Consider the following 13131-nt stretch of genomic DNA (forward strand, 5'->3'; position numbering starts at 1 on the left):
CAGGCTGCAGGTGGTACCTAAATGCAGCACATCACAGATGTTACAGAAGCAAAGGGCTCTGCTCTGCTGGGCATAGTTTGGGTGTAAATTCAGACCAATTCTACCAATCTTGCATGATTTAGTGCAGTGCAACAGCAAAGAAACACTGTACACGGTGAGGAAGAATCTTCCTTTCACAGCCTTTATTTTTCAAGATTTGGGGGATGCCCTTGTCAGCAGTGAGCCTTCCTCTAAGGGGACAAAGGTGCAAAAGGAGCAGGCACTAGACTGTTTATGGTGTGAGGCATTTCACTCTCATCCCACCCACCCCCATTTACTCAGCATTTATGGCATGTCAGTAATTTAAAAGTCAGTGGATAAGGTAGTTTCCAGAAAAAATGCTGAAATTCTGAAATTCCAGCATGATATCATGCTCCCTATAAATGTGGCTTTTTTTTCTTTTCAGACATATTTCTGAATGGTCTCACATTTGTAAGGCAGAGACTGGTGACATGTTTTGGTGAAACACAAGATACTGGGCTTAATACAAAATAATAGAACAAAATTATATACTGTGCACTATAACTGACAAAGTCAAGATAAATTGTTTTTAAAAAAATCATAAATCATGTTTTTTATTGTGATGGGGCTGCAGTTCACTAAAGTCTGTTTATATCTTTAAAAAGCTTTCTACTCCATAAACTTGGACAGTGAGAAGAATACATTAGCAGGGAAGGCTCTGGTTTTGATCAGATCTGTGCACGGTTATTTCAGGCTGACAGAAATTAGAAAAATCATACAAGAAAAAGTTGCCATGTCACACCCTTTTCACCATTGGGGTCTCCATAGGAGGTACAGTGGCACCATGTTGTTACTACACTTCTGGGTGCTGCACACTAAGAGAATTTCCATTATAAACAATATGCCCCCTAAATCAGATCTGCTTTATCATGAAACAGCAGGTGCCACAATCATGCAATATTTCTCCCTGGAGACAAAGAGAATAGTTACTGAAGCTGTGGACAAGCAGTTTCCATGTGTGCAAGTATGGGTTTTGCATTACAAATCTCAGCAATGGGGTTGCAGTTTCTCTATTCATGATTTGTTAGAATTCATCAGTGGAGCGACCAGTTGTGCAGTTTGTTCCTTCCAGTGACAATTAGTCCTTGATGTAGCTTGTATGATCTTGTGTATACCCATGTACATCCCGTGGCTCCATTAAAGCTTCCCTTACCCTGAGCAGCTGTGGTGGGTTGCAGGCCCAGGTCATGCTACTTGGACCCTTGGGCTCCACTGTCAGGTCCATGTCCAGAAACTGGATTCCTCATCTAAGATCATGTTAGCTGAGCAGATCTGTGCTCATTTGAGCAAAGCTTTCTGATGTGAACACATGTCCTTAGTCCACAGTGAAGTCCAGTGAATGACGTGCAACCCAAGAAACACAAGCGATGTTTGCAATCCCATTGTTGACCTGTTGTGTGTGAAAGAACAAGTTCCCTCACGTTGTCTCTACATGTCTTCATGTCCCAACTCCTTATCTGTAAAACTGGAACTACATTTACATGTCACTGTTAAACCTTGAAACTTAACAGAGGAACTGTAAGTCTTCCAAAAAGATTGTGTAGCAAGTTGGATTGATTTGAACAGACCACGCACCTTGGTGCAAAAGATACACCTTATTTGGGAGACAAGAAGATGCCATCCACAGCTCGTGCTTATCTGACATTTCCCTCTCACTGCACCCAGGCACTGATCTGTCAGAGTCTCAGTGCATAGCGTGACACTTTCACGGGTGAGGTATGGTATCATCCTGGTCTCGCTTTGTCTGAGGTCTCTTCCTCTTTTGTGCACTCCTTCATCTCATTCATGTTACTGCCTTGTCATTGCCTTCTTGCTTTTCTGCACCTGACATGATTTCTTTCCTTCTACTGTTATTAGCATCACATGGGAAATGCACTGAATTACTGCACATGAAAAACACACTGCCAAATAAAAGGGTTTTCTTTTAAATAAATGGCACCAGGGCACTGGCCCTAGGAGATAAAGCAGAGGACAGATTACTACAGGTTTGTTTTAGGGCAACATGTGGATTAACCTCATCTCCACATCAGTGTTGGAGTGAGAGGCTGAAATGGCAGTAAGTAGGATGCACACTGGACACTGGGAAAAGCTTTCTAGGAACAGCAATGCTGCTGCAGTAGCGACTACTTAAAGAGAAGGAGAACAGCTTTGATGAGCATCTCTCAGCATTCCTGACCCTGTGGTAGGGCAGGAGGATGGACCTGTTTTCTACCAAAATCTTGGTTAAGTTTTCCTGCAGGTAAGACTTAAATGGGAAGCAAAGAGTTACCTCTAATAATTAACGTCACTTTACATTTCAAGTTCAACAGGGGAAGTGCTGGATTCTGCACCTGGGATGGGGCAACCCTGGATGTTCATTATCTTGGTTTGAGACATTTTGGAGGGGCAGAAACCTCAGACAGAAGTCTCCTACTCAGATTCAATCCCTGTGGTTTCTCCAGTACAGAGAGGGAGACCAAATAGGCCCAGTTGAAAGTGAAAAAAAAAAAACCCTCTTTACCAAGAAGAATGCTAATAACAATACTGAAAAAAATGAGTTAAACCAAGCGATGAGGAGAAACTTTCCAAGCCCATCTGACCAAATTAAGATGGCAGCTGGCCTTTCCACCTGGAAAAAACACAGTAGAAGGAAAACACACAGTAGGAGGAAAGAAATCATGTCAGGTGCAGAAAAGCCACAGGACAGAGACAAGATGACCACCCTTTCCATACAGTTCACCTGAAAGACCTGGCAGAAATGGTTGGAGAGACAGCAGCATCAGGAAATGGAGGATAACCAGGATTCGATACTGGCAGACAGACGTGTGGTCCTGGAGTGAGGCTGCAGTGCTGGTACAGGCAGTCGGAGCATGGCTGCAGACCCCCCAGGCAACTGGAGGGACCCACAAGACACCCACTGGTTCCAGCAATGACACTGGGTTCGATGTTCATTGGTCGAAGAGGTGGTTGCAGTCCTGTGGACATGGTGGTTGCTGTCCATATCCATCAAGGTGATGATGGAAGCCCCTTGTGGTGAGAGGGAATAGCTCAAAGTGTTGAGTGAAGTCTGACTGTGGCTTAGGCTTGGCAGGAATATCACTTGTACCTCCCTGGGGGCGGGTAGTTCTACACTGGATGATGTATTACTGGATCATGGCACTTCTCAGGAGTCTTTCCCACTTTGTAAGGTGTTAGAGCTGCCCAGTACATCCACAGGTGGATCCATTATGGCCCATCAGCAGAGATGAATATCTTCAGGCTGTGTGTGTGAATTGTCTCAGTGCTTCCAGGGAAGAAGTCATGACAGCTGATCCATTTGCACAGGGACACAGAAACACTACTCTGCCTCACAGGATTTGCCTCTCTGCTCAGCACCCAGCCTGTAGCCTGAGGTGGCAGGTGTGCACACCCTCACACCTGGGTGGCTGCAAAGCACTGCTGCTGATTGAGCCATCAGCTCCAATAGGCCGCTCTCTTACAGCAGGTGGTCAAATGTTTGAGTCAATAATCACTAGCAGTTCAGTCTCCATTGAAGGAAAAACACCAAAAAGCCCAAAAGGCATATTTGGAGAAAAAAGAATACCAGAAGTTTTGTGTAATCCAGGACATTTGTACAGTCTGGGGAATGAGATGCTGGAAACCAGTGCCATGGAAAGGGATGGGGGATCCTGGTCACTGGCAAGTTGAATCTGAGTCAGCAATGCCCTGGCAGCCAGGAGGGCCAGCCGTGTCCTGGAGGGCATCAGACAAAGCATCATCAGCTGGTCGAGGGAGGGGATTGTCTGCTCTGCTCTGTACTGGGGCGGCCTCACCTGGAGTATTTTGTGCTGGTTTGGGTTTCACAGTCTAGAACAGATATTAAGCTGTTACAGAATGTCCAAAGGAGGGCAATGAAGATGGTGAAGGGCCTTGAGGGGAAGCCACATGAGGAGCAGCTGAGGTCACTTGGTCTGTTCAGCCTGGAGAAGAGGAGACTGAGGGGAGACCTCACTGCAGTCTATGACTTGCTCATGAGTGGAAGATGAGGGGTAGACAGTGATCTCTTCTCTGTGGTGACCAGTGACAGAACCCAAGGGAATGGCCTGAAATTGTGTCAGGAGAGGTTTAGGCTGGATATTAGAAAGAGATTCTTCTCCTGGAGGGTGTTTGGTGGTTGGGCACTGGAACAGGCTTCCCAGGGAAGGGGTCACAGCACCAAGCCTGACAGAGTTCAAAAGGCATTTGGATAATACTCTGGGGCACATGGTGTGACTCCTGGGCATGGTCCTGTGCAGGGCAGGAGATGGACTCAATGGCCCTTGTGAGTCCCTTTCAACTCACCATATTCTGTGATTCTGTGGTATCTACTGAAGGTCATGGCAGGCAGGCACTGATCTCTTCTCTGTGGTAACTAGTGACAGGACCTGGCCTGAAGTTGTGTCAGGGGAGGTTTAGAATGGATATCAGAAAACGGTTCTTCACCCAGAGGGTAGTTGGGCCCTGGGACAGGCTCCCCAGGGAAGGGGTCACAGCACCAATCCTGACAGAGTTCAAGAAGTGTTTGGGCAATACTGTCACACACATGGTGTGACTCCTGGGGATGGTTCTGTTCAGGGCCAGGAGCTGGACACGATGATCCTTATGGGTCTCTTCCAACTTATCATATTCTACAAATTTAGCTCTTCTTTTCCTACCCCTTTGAGGTAAAAACCTGCTGTTCTGTAACTATGAGTAAGTCCAGACTCATTTAAATCAGTATGTCGGGCTATCAGCTGAGAAACTGGGACATGACCCTGCTGTGCCCAGTCCAGATGTAGAGTCAGAGCCCAGGGTGACAGCAGGGACTGGGCCACCCTCTCAGCCAAAATCACCAGGCTTGGTGAGAGCCCAATTCCTGCGCTGTATGATGACAAAGAGCAGCAGTTTATGAGTCTTAAGAACAAAATGGGTGGTGCCCTTCAGGGCCAGGGTCAGCCCTTCTTCAACATCCAGGCTTTCATCTGGTCTTTACTAGGCACCATCAGGGGATTAGGGCAAAGAAGAGAAAAGCCTCAGAATGAGGGTTAAAACAACAACAAAAAATTACATTGAGGCCAATTATGAGCTGAAGAGAGGCAGTATTTTATAGCCAGCTGGCAGAGGCCTCGAGAGCTTCAGCTGTCCATTACAGAGGGCAGGATGTCAGGGTGTGCGTGGCCACCTCTGGCCTCCACCAACAGCTCCAGGTGGATTAGGAAAACTGCTTTTCCTTTGCTGGGGAGTTTTACTGCTGAGAAGTGAAGCACTTTAGGGCACATCATAAGTCTCAGCTTGAACACTCTGCTCTGGCACTTTCCTGGCGAGATGGGAGAGCACAGTTGGTGCTGAGTGCTGGATGCTCAGCCCGAGGGGTGCTTTGACTCTCGTCCATGCTGTGAAATGGGACAGAGATGCAGACTATGTGGGAGGCAAATTGTTTTATGGAAAATATTGGGAGCCATTGTACTATGCTGACTAACTCATTTTAATGATTTTATTTAGCTGCAAGAGTTGCCCCACATGAAAAGTGCAGCTGCAAGCATTTGCACAAGAAAATGCTCCCATATGCAGGAAAGCCAGATAAGCCCCTGCCTGCCATCATTTACAGCAAGAAATTTTAGTACTTTGGGGACATTGCAGGGTTATTTCTGCCTCTGTTTAAGTTTTAACTCAGAGCATGAAGGGTACTGTTATGCTAACTGGTTTTGTAGATGTCCCTCACGTCCAAGACTCCGCCTGGTTTAGGCAATTCTTGGCAGGTAAAGTTTTGCCAGAAACATGAGAAATTGCAGGAACCAGGGCTCCCACTGGTTAATTCCACCTGGAGACAACAGCTGCTTGTTTTATCCCGAGACAGTATCTCTTCTGCCCTCCTTCCTTCCCTGAGTTGTACAGTATCAGGCAGGGGAAATTAGGCTTTCTTCATGCTTCCCCCCTTTCTCCATGGCATTAGTCCCATAACAAGCTGCCTCTTAATCCTAAAATATGGACCTTTTGGACAGTGTTCTGCTAATCCCATGAGGGACTTGGCAACCAACAGGAAAACCAAGATTGTCTGGAATATTATCCAAACACGTTGGACCCAGGGACCACCCTCAGCCTTCAGCATTTCTCTTGGGTCACCAGTCACACAACCCTCCACACTAAATTAAAACCACTCTAAAAGCAGTGTGGTTTCAAGCACTAGCAGCAGGGCATTTATATGGGATTTTCAGACTGATCCTTCTCCATGGACCATTTTGGGACCCCCTGAGTGTAGGATATTGTCTCAAAATATTCCCTGAAAGCCACCAAGATGCGTTAGTGTCTAAGCACATAAGTAACGGTTCTGCCACCTCTGAAAGCATGAGCTGCAAATCAGTTTTACCCTCTCTAGATGTTTTGGAGCTCATGGCTGGTGCTTTAGCTCCAATTTCCTGTGTTTCCATTATAGACTTGAAGCAGCAGCAGACCTCCATCAGCAACAGGAGCTGGGGTGCCTGCATGCTCACCTGCTGCCAGCCAAGGCACAGAGACTGTGGGCATGCATCTCCATGGAAATAGGTACCTGGGAAGATCAGAGCGATGCTGGGGGTTACCTTCTGCCATTTGTTTTGTTCTGAATGGTAGCACTGTAAAAATCAATATGGCACTTCTAAAATGGGTTACGAGGCAGTTAAATGACATGTCTCTGAAGAGGAGTTGCAAGTGAAGAGTGATCCTGTGGGAGTTTTTATAGAAGGAATATTCAGGAAGCTGTTCTTGGCTGTTTACCTAAGAGGTCACAATAGATAAACAACTGAACATGAGTTCCACGTGTGATGCTCTTGTTAAAGGGGCTAATATGACCCTAGGATGTATAAATGGGAATATTGAGTGGTAGGGGAAACATATTAGCTCTACACATGACATTAATGAGACAAAACCAGTCTAGTTCCACTGTCAACACTTAAAAATTGTGTTGTAAAACTGAGGAAGGTTGGGAGAAAAGCTATAAGACTGATTGAAGGTGTATCTTATAATGACCCAAAGGAGCACAATCCATTTATATTACCAAAGAGGAGTATAAGAGATGAATTGATCTGTAAGTATCTACACATGGAGGAGGAATACACTATTAGAGATTGCTCAGCCTAGCAGACAAAGGCATATACACCAGGAAGACTGGAGCTAAAAAAAAATCAAGTTGAAAGCAAGGCACATTTTTCTTCATAGTGGCCATGTAATTAACCACTGGAGGAGCTGACATGGGAGATGGTAGGTTCTCCATCACCCCCAAAGATATTTAAATTAGGCGTGGATGTCTTTCTACATGATGTAGCTCATGTATTGGTTTGGGAACTGCTGGACGAAACTCCTCAGCCCACATTATGCAGGAGGGCAGAGGAAACCACCATGGTGGTGCCTTCTGGCTGTGAAATCTATGAAACTATCAAAGTGATGACATCTGTGTATCACATCCCAGCAGCATCCTGCCTGTTTATACAAGATATGTTATGAAGAGACTCTTTTGAGGATATTTAGAGGGCTTTAAATATTTTATTAGAGGTTTTTTATATACTCTGCCTGTAAAACCAGGTAGATGAAATAAACCTTAAAAAAATAATTAAACCCCTCCCCCGAAATAGATTTTCTATACCCCCAAATCCTAGTCTTAAAGCCAGTATCTCAGTATACCCTGGGCTTTCAATGTGATGCTCCAAGGATTCAGCCTCTATTTCATAAATTTATAGATGCTAAACTCAGGAGGGACTACTGTGAACATCTAACCTGACCTCATGCATAACAGAGGCCACAGAGCATCCCTCAATTACTTCCAGGCCGTGCTGAGGCCTTCCAGACTCTTCTTCCTTCATACCATAGCTGAGACAGCCTTCCCCTCCATCCACATGGCTAAACTTCACATCATCTCATGTCTCCCTGCAACATCCTTCCTTCCATCCCTGACAAATTAAATCTTTCCTGGCACATGTCCATTCAAATTGCTGCTACAAAGATCATTTGCCATTCTTATGCCTCCTTGCTGGCTCTCCCTTTTGCCTTTCAACCAACACATCTCCTGTTCCTCACAGCCTTGTCCCTACCTCTGCCTCTTCATCACATTTGGTATCAGCTCATTCCTGCCTCTTATGGCACACTTTGCTACATTATTTTATGAACCCCTTCCTTTTTTCCTGAACAAGCCTCATGTGGTAAAGCATCAGTTGATGGAGAGGGACCCTAAGCCAAGTCAGTGCTGCTAAATGAAAATATTCTGGGAGGATTTACACCCATCAGGGGGGTGGAGAATGGGGGCTGTGGTCATTTCATCACACATTGCTGCTTCTTCCTCCTCAGGAGAAGGGCTCATCCCTGCTCCAGTGTAGGGTTTCTCCTATGGGAGACAGTTCCTCACTAATTTCTCCAACATGAGTGCTTCCCACAGGCTGCAGTTCTTCACAAACTGTTCCAGTGTGGGTCCCTTCCTTGGAGCACAGTCCTTCAGGAATAGTGCTCCAGTGTGGGTCCCCCGCGGGGTCACAAGTCCTACCATCAAACCTTCTCCAGTGTGGCCTCCTTTCTCCGTTGGTCTGCAGGTCCTGACAGGACCCAGCTCCAGCACAGGCTTCCCATGGGATCCCAGCCTCCTTTGGACATCCATCTGCTCCATCAAGGACTCCTCCAGGGGCTGTGGGTGGATCTCTGCACCACCATGGACCTCCATGGGCTGCAGGAGCACAGCTGCCTCACCATGGGCTGCTCTGCTGCCTGGAGCACTTCCTCCCACTCACCTTGATGTCTGCAGAGGTGACACATATTCTCAGTTCTCTTCCTCTGCTGTTATTCTGAACAGGTTTTTTCCCCTTTCTTGAATAAGTTATCCCAAAGGTGCTACCACTGTGGGTGTTGGGCTCAGCCTTGGCCAATGTTGGGTCCGTTTCCGTGCTGGCTGACACTATCAGACACAGGGGAAGCTTCTGGCACCTTCTCACAGAAGCCATTCCAGCAGAGCCTCCACTACCAAAGCTTTGCCACGCAACCCCAGTATAGCATATTTGTGGCAGACCTGGATTCTTGTGAGGGGAGAATTCACTCATGTGAATTATTAAATGCCTATGTATCATTCTAAGACATGCAACAGTGTGGTAGAGTTTGCACCTAGAAAAAGCCTGTATTTTAATGCTCTTCATCCTTCTAAAAGAACCAGCTTGATAAAACTTGAGTACAGGAGACTGGCATCATGGAACTGTGAACAAGGGTGACCTGAATCAAGGACAAGAGGTACCACAGCAGGAGAGCAGGCTGTGCAGGAGGAGAAGTTCAGACCATGGATAACATCATCCCAGACTCTGCTTTTTAGAGAAGAGCTTCTTGTGTCCTGTGTGTGAGTGGTGCTCTGTCTGGGGTGACGGGTGAGAGGAAAGGATGCAGAGAAGCAATCTATTGCCTTCACCGTTTCTGCTCCATGAAAGCTGACAAACATCCACTTTTACAAAGCCTCAGTGCACAGATTTTTTTAACCTAATACTGCTCTACACAACTGCACAAGGTTACCTTACTTTGTGATACAGCAGAGTTTAATCCTTCTGGAGCCAAACTGCGTAAAATTGCCAAAAGCTGACACATGTCTCTGCTCAGCATTGCCTATTGATGAGCAGGCATCTCTGGCCAAACCAAGAGGAAAACATCTGTCAGTAGGTGTTAATGAGACCATCACATGTAGCAGGCAAGACCCAACCAGCTCAGCAAGATCCGACAAAATTCATGTTCTCATCGGGTGATCACAGCTATTTACAGTTGCACTCAGCTGTCAGGTGCCCACTGGCACACATCCTTCCTCACACAGATTTTTTATGAATTTTAGAGGTAGCGGGATGCAAATCTGCCCTTTGAGGCTCATCTGTCAAAAGCAGATCCTTGGCCAGTACCTTGCAGAGGCTTCTGCAGGAAAACAAAGTGATATTAAAGAATGTTGCAAGTGTCCATCTCTCTGAGCCAGCACAGTTGAAGCCTGGGGCGGGAAGTATGTTTTTTAGCAGAGATGTAAAATTAAATGCCGCATTGCTTGTAACTAGTCCTGATACCATGTTGTTTTAGCAGGAAGTCATGGGCAGCTTCAATCTTATCTGGCAGTGGTCCTGAATGAAATGCTGCTGCTGGAGAAGGTGAGTGGCATATTTTCAGGTTGTCAGGCTATGGCATCATGGCTTTGAACACTGGTGAGTTAAGGCAGAAGGAAGGGGAGGTGGGGGGAGAAAGAAAGGGGAGGCAGTAATTCCCAGAGAAAATTTTCATTTAATTTGCTGATTATTTACATCTCACTGTACAAATCAGAGCTAAGTATATCCACCCAAGCCAATGTATATGACTCACAGTTTGTCAGATAGATATTCTGGAAGTGAGAAGTTACAGAAGTAAAAGTCATGAATTATCAGTTGTTCTTTTATTGCTCATGGACATCATCTTTTATTACATGTAAATTCCATTTATAACCATTGGAAACAGGAAAAAAATAGCTAAAGTCAAGTTTGCATGAATAGAAAAATGACACAACAAGAAACTGAGTCTAAGGATGGATTCTGCCCTGTTATTTTAGTGGATCCATCTGACCAGCAGTAAACATCTGCAATGTCTGTTTATGGGCTCTGCCTGGGGATTCTCCATCCCAGTCTAAAACAGGCAGCTGCAATGCCAAGCACACCCTGGAAGCTGCCATTTCCCTCTGCTGAGCATCAGAGGAAGGTCAGATAGACACTGCAGTTTACTAATTAATAAACCATAGAAGACGCCTAATCACTAATGCTTCCTGAAGCCAAGGTCATAGACAAGCTCCTAAAAATTTTGAGAATTTCCAATGAGATACCCAGTTTGGTGCACAAGCCTTTCTCTGCAGTGTGCTGAGCTCCTGCCATACCACCAAAGAAGACAAAAGCAGCAAATGCCTCTCTACACAGGTTCAAAAGTCACACTGCAGAATCTGAACAGCCAAAAAAAAAGGGCTCATTTTTAATGTGACGTCCATGTAAGGTTCACTGTGGACATAACTCAGGCCTGTCCTCTTGAGAACCAACATGGGCTTTCCCATGGCTTGTTGGGAGGATACATATGGTTCATCTGCAGAGGTAGTAAGCTCATTTCTCAATGTTTCTTTAACATATCAAGGAATGTCAAGGGTGTGCACAGTTGGAAAAGGAGCCCCATTCCAAAACATCTCATGGGAGGCACCCCTGTCAAGGCAACCCCTGCCTCATGTCATTCTTTTCTGAAGATGCACCAAACAGGAAAATTGCACTGTGTAATTTTTTATTTTTTCCTCTGGAGCACATCTATCAAGTCTACAAACAGATGGATATAAAGTTAGCTGTTTAACTGTTTAGAAATTCAACAGAAAAATGTGCATACCACTAGGTATCTGGAAACTGGTGTTTTCTGTCTGAGATGGCAAAATTAACAGAGCAATATCCAAACACTGGGAGTTAGCAGACTAGGGACAAAAATATATTGGTTGCTAGGAGATGGCGTTTAATCTGGAATTTTAGGCAATAAATAAAAATTAAATTACAGGAAGAAATATTGTTTAGGACAGAAATCAACTTGAAGCAAGCAGTGGTTTATGAGAGGGAGCAAAGCAAGGATGCTGCCCAACAACACACTGTGGACACAGAGGTGAACAGGGAGGTAGGTTATTGACTTGACTGTGGGAACAAAACCCCTGTCAGTGAAAGACAGCAAGGGCAAAACTCTTTCCTAGTTGAAGTTGCTGGAAGATGCGGCACTAAAGTAAATAAAGGCTGTACTTCAACCTGCAAATATCACCTTTGTGATGGAAACCCAACCAGAACCTACAATGTTGTGAAACTCAGCCTGTTTCCTCTGATCATGAAAATTACAGGAAAAACACAGCAAAAGTTCCTTGCTTGTGAAGTTGGATCCACAAATCCACCACTGTCTACTGGTTTCTTTCCCCACTAAAGAAAGCCCTACTTTATAGTACCAGAATGGATAAAGATTGAGGTTGAAGACGAGAATGTCTTGTGAAACCATATGGGCTTTAACAGCAAGGCCAGCAGGGACTGGGGCTGGCTGCTCCTTACAGCAGCCCAGCCCTTGGTGGGAATTGTCAAAGTGGGATTTTTGTCCTCTTGAAATCAAGGGCAAAATGGCAACAGATCTTAAAAGTCTGTTTTCTCCCACACATGCACAGGTAAAGGTTTGTGTGTAATATAGTCCAGCAAATTGTAATCACCCACACCTTTTCGTTTAGGTAATCGCCTACACCTCTTCTGGTTCCTATAAGTTTATGCAGGTATTAGAAGCAGTGTTTGCCTCAGCACTGCCCCTCAAACCTCCCTTTGACCTAGGCTGGTAAGCATTTCTACAATATTTGGTCACAGTGATTACATTCATTATTCAGATCAAACCATTGGGGTCCCAAGGCCAAGATGGAAATTTAGACCTTTCACAGCTTTCATACTACCTGTAATAATGCCACTGGAGCACTACATGTTTAGACTTGCTTAGGATAGTGCTTGTCAAAGTGATTAATAATTTTCTCTGGGCAGCAGCCAAAGATCAGAGTCCATGCTGACATCTGCAATCTGCCAGAAGACTTCAATATTGTCAACAGGGGTATGGTCAAGCCTAAATAACCACTGGTTGAGAGGACATGTTCTCCTTGCTCAGAAATCCAAAGGACTGTGCTTTCTGCTGGCCCAGCTTGTCTTCCAAAGGATAACTGCTGATTACAGGCATTGCTGTCTGCTTCACTGGCCTCTGCAGGACAGAGTTGCTGGGAGAAAAGCAGTACATCACTGCTGCTGGTGGCATTGGCATCTCCTCTTCACGCAGCCTGGAGAGCAGAGATGGTACCATCACATCTGGATCAGCCTACTTGCCAGGGTCCTCTGCAGTAAGGAAGGGCTGGAAAAAGACTGGTTGATTCTTGTTCAATCCCTCTGACTGATCCCACTGGTTGGGTGGGAGAGTATCCCCCAGTGAGTGCTGGATTATATTTTTGTCATTACCTGTGGCTAAGAGTCCAACTACCACAGGCACTGTCTGCATCTCTCTTATTTTATCATCTGTAGATGGCCCTGCTCGAGTAGGAACATTGGACCAGATGCTCTCCTGGGGTCC

The sequence above is a fragment of the Pithys albifrons genome, chromosome 4 (assembly GCF_047495875.1).
Source record: "Pithys albifrons albifrons isolate INPA30051 chromosome 4, PitAlb_v1, whole genome shotgun sequence".
Classification (NCBI taxonomy): Eukaryota; Metazoa; Chordata; class Aves; order Passeriformes; family Thamnophilidae; genus Pithys; species Pithys albifrons.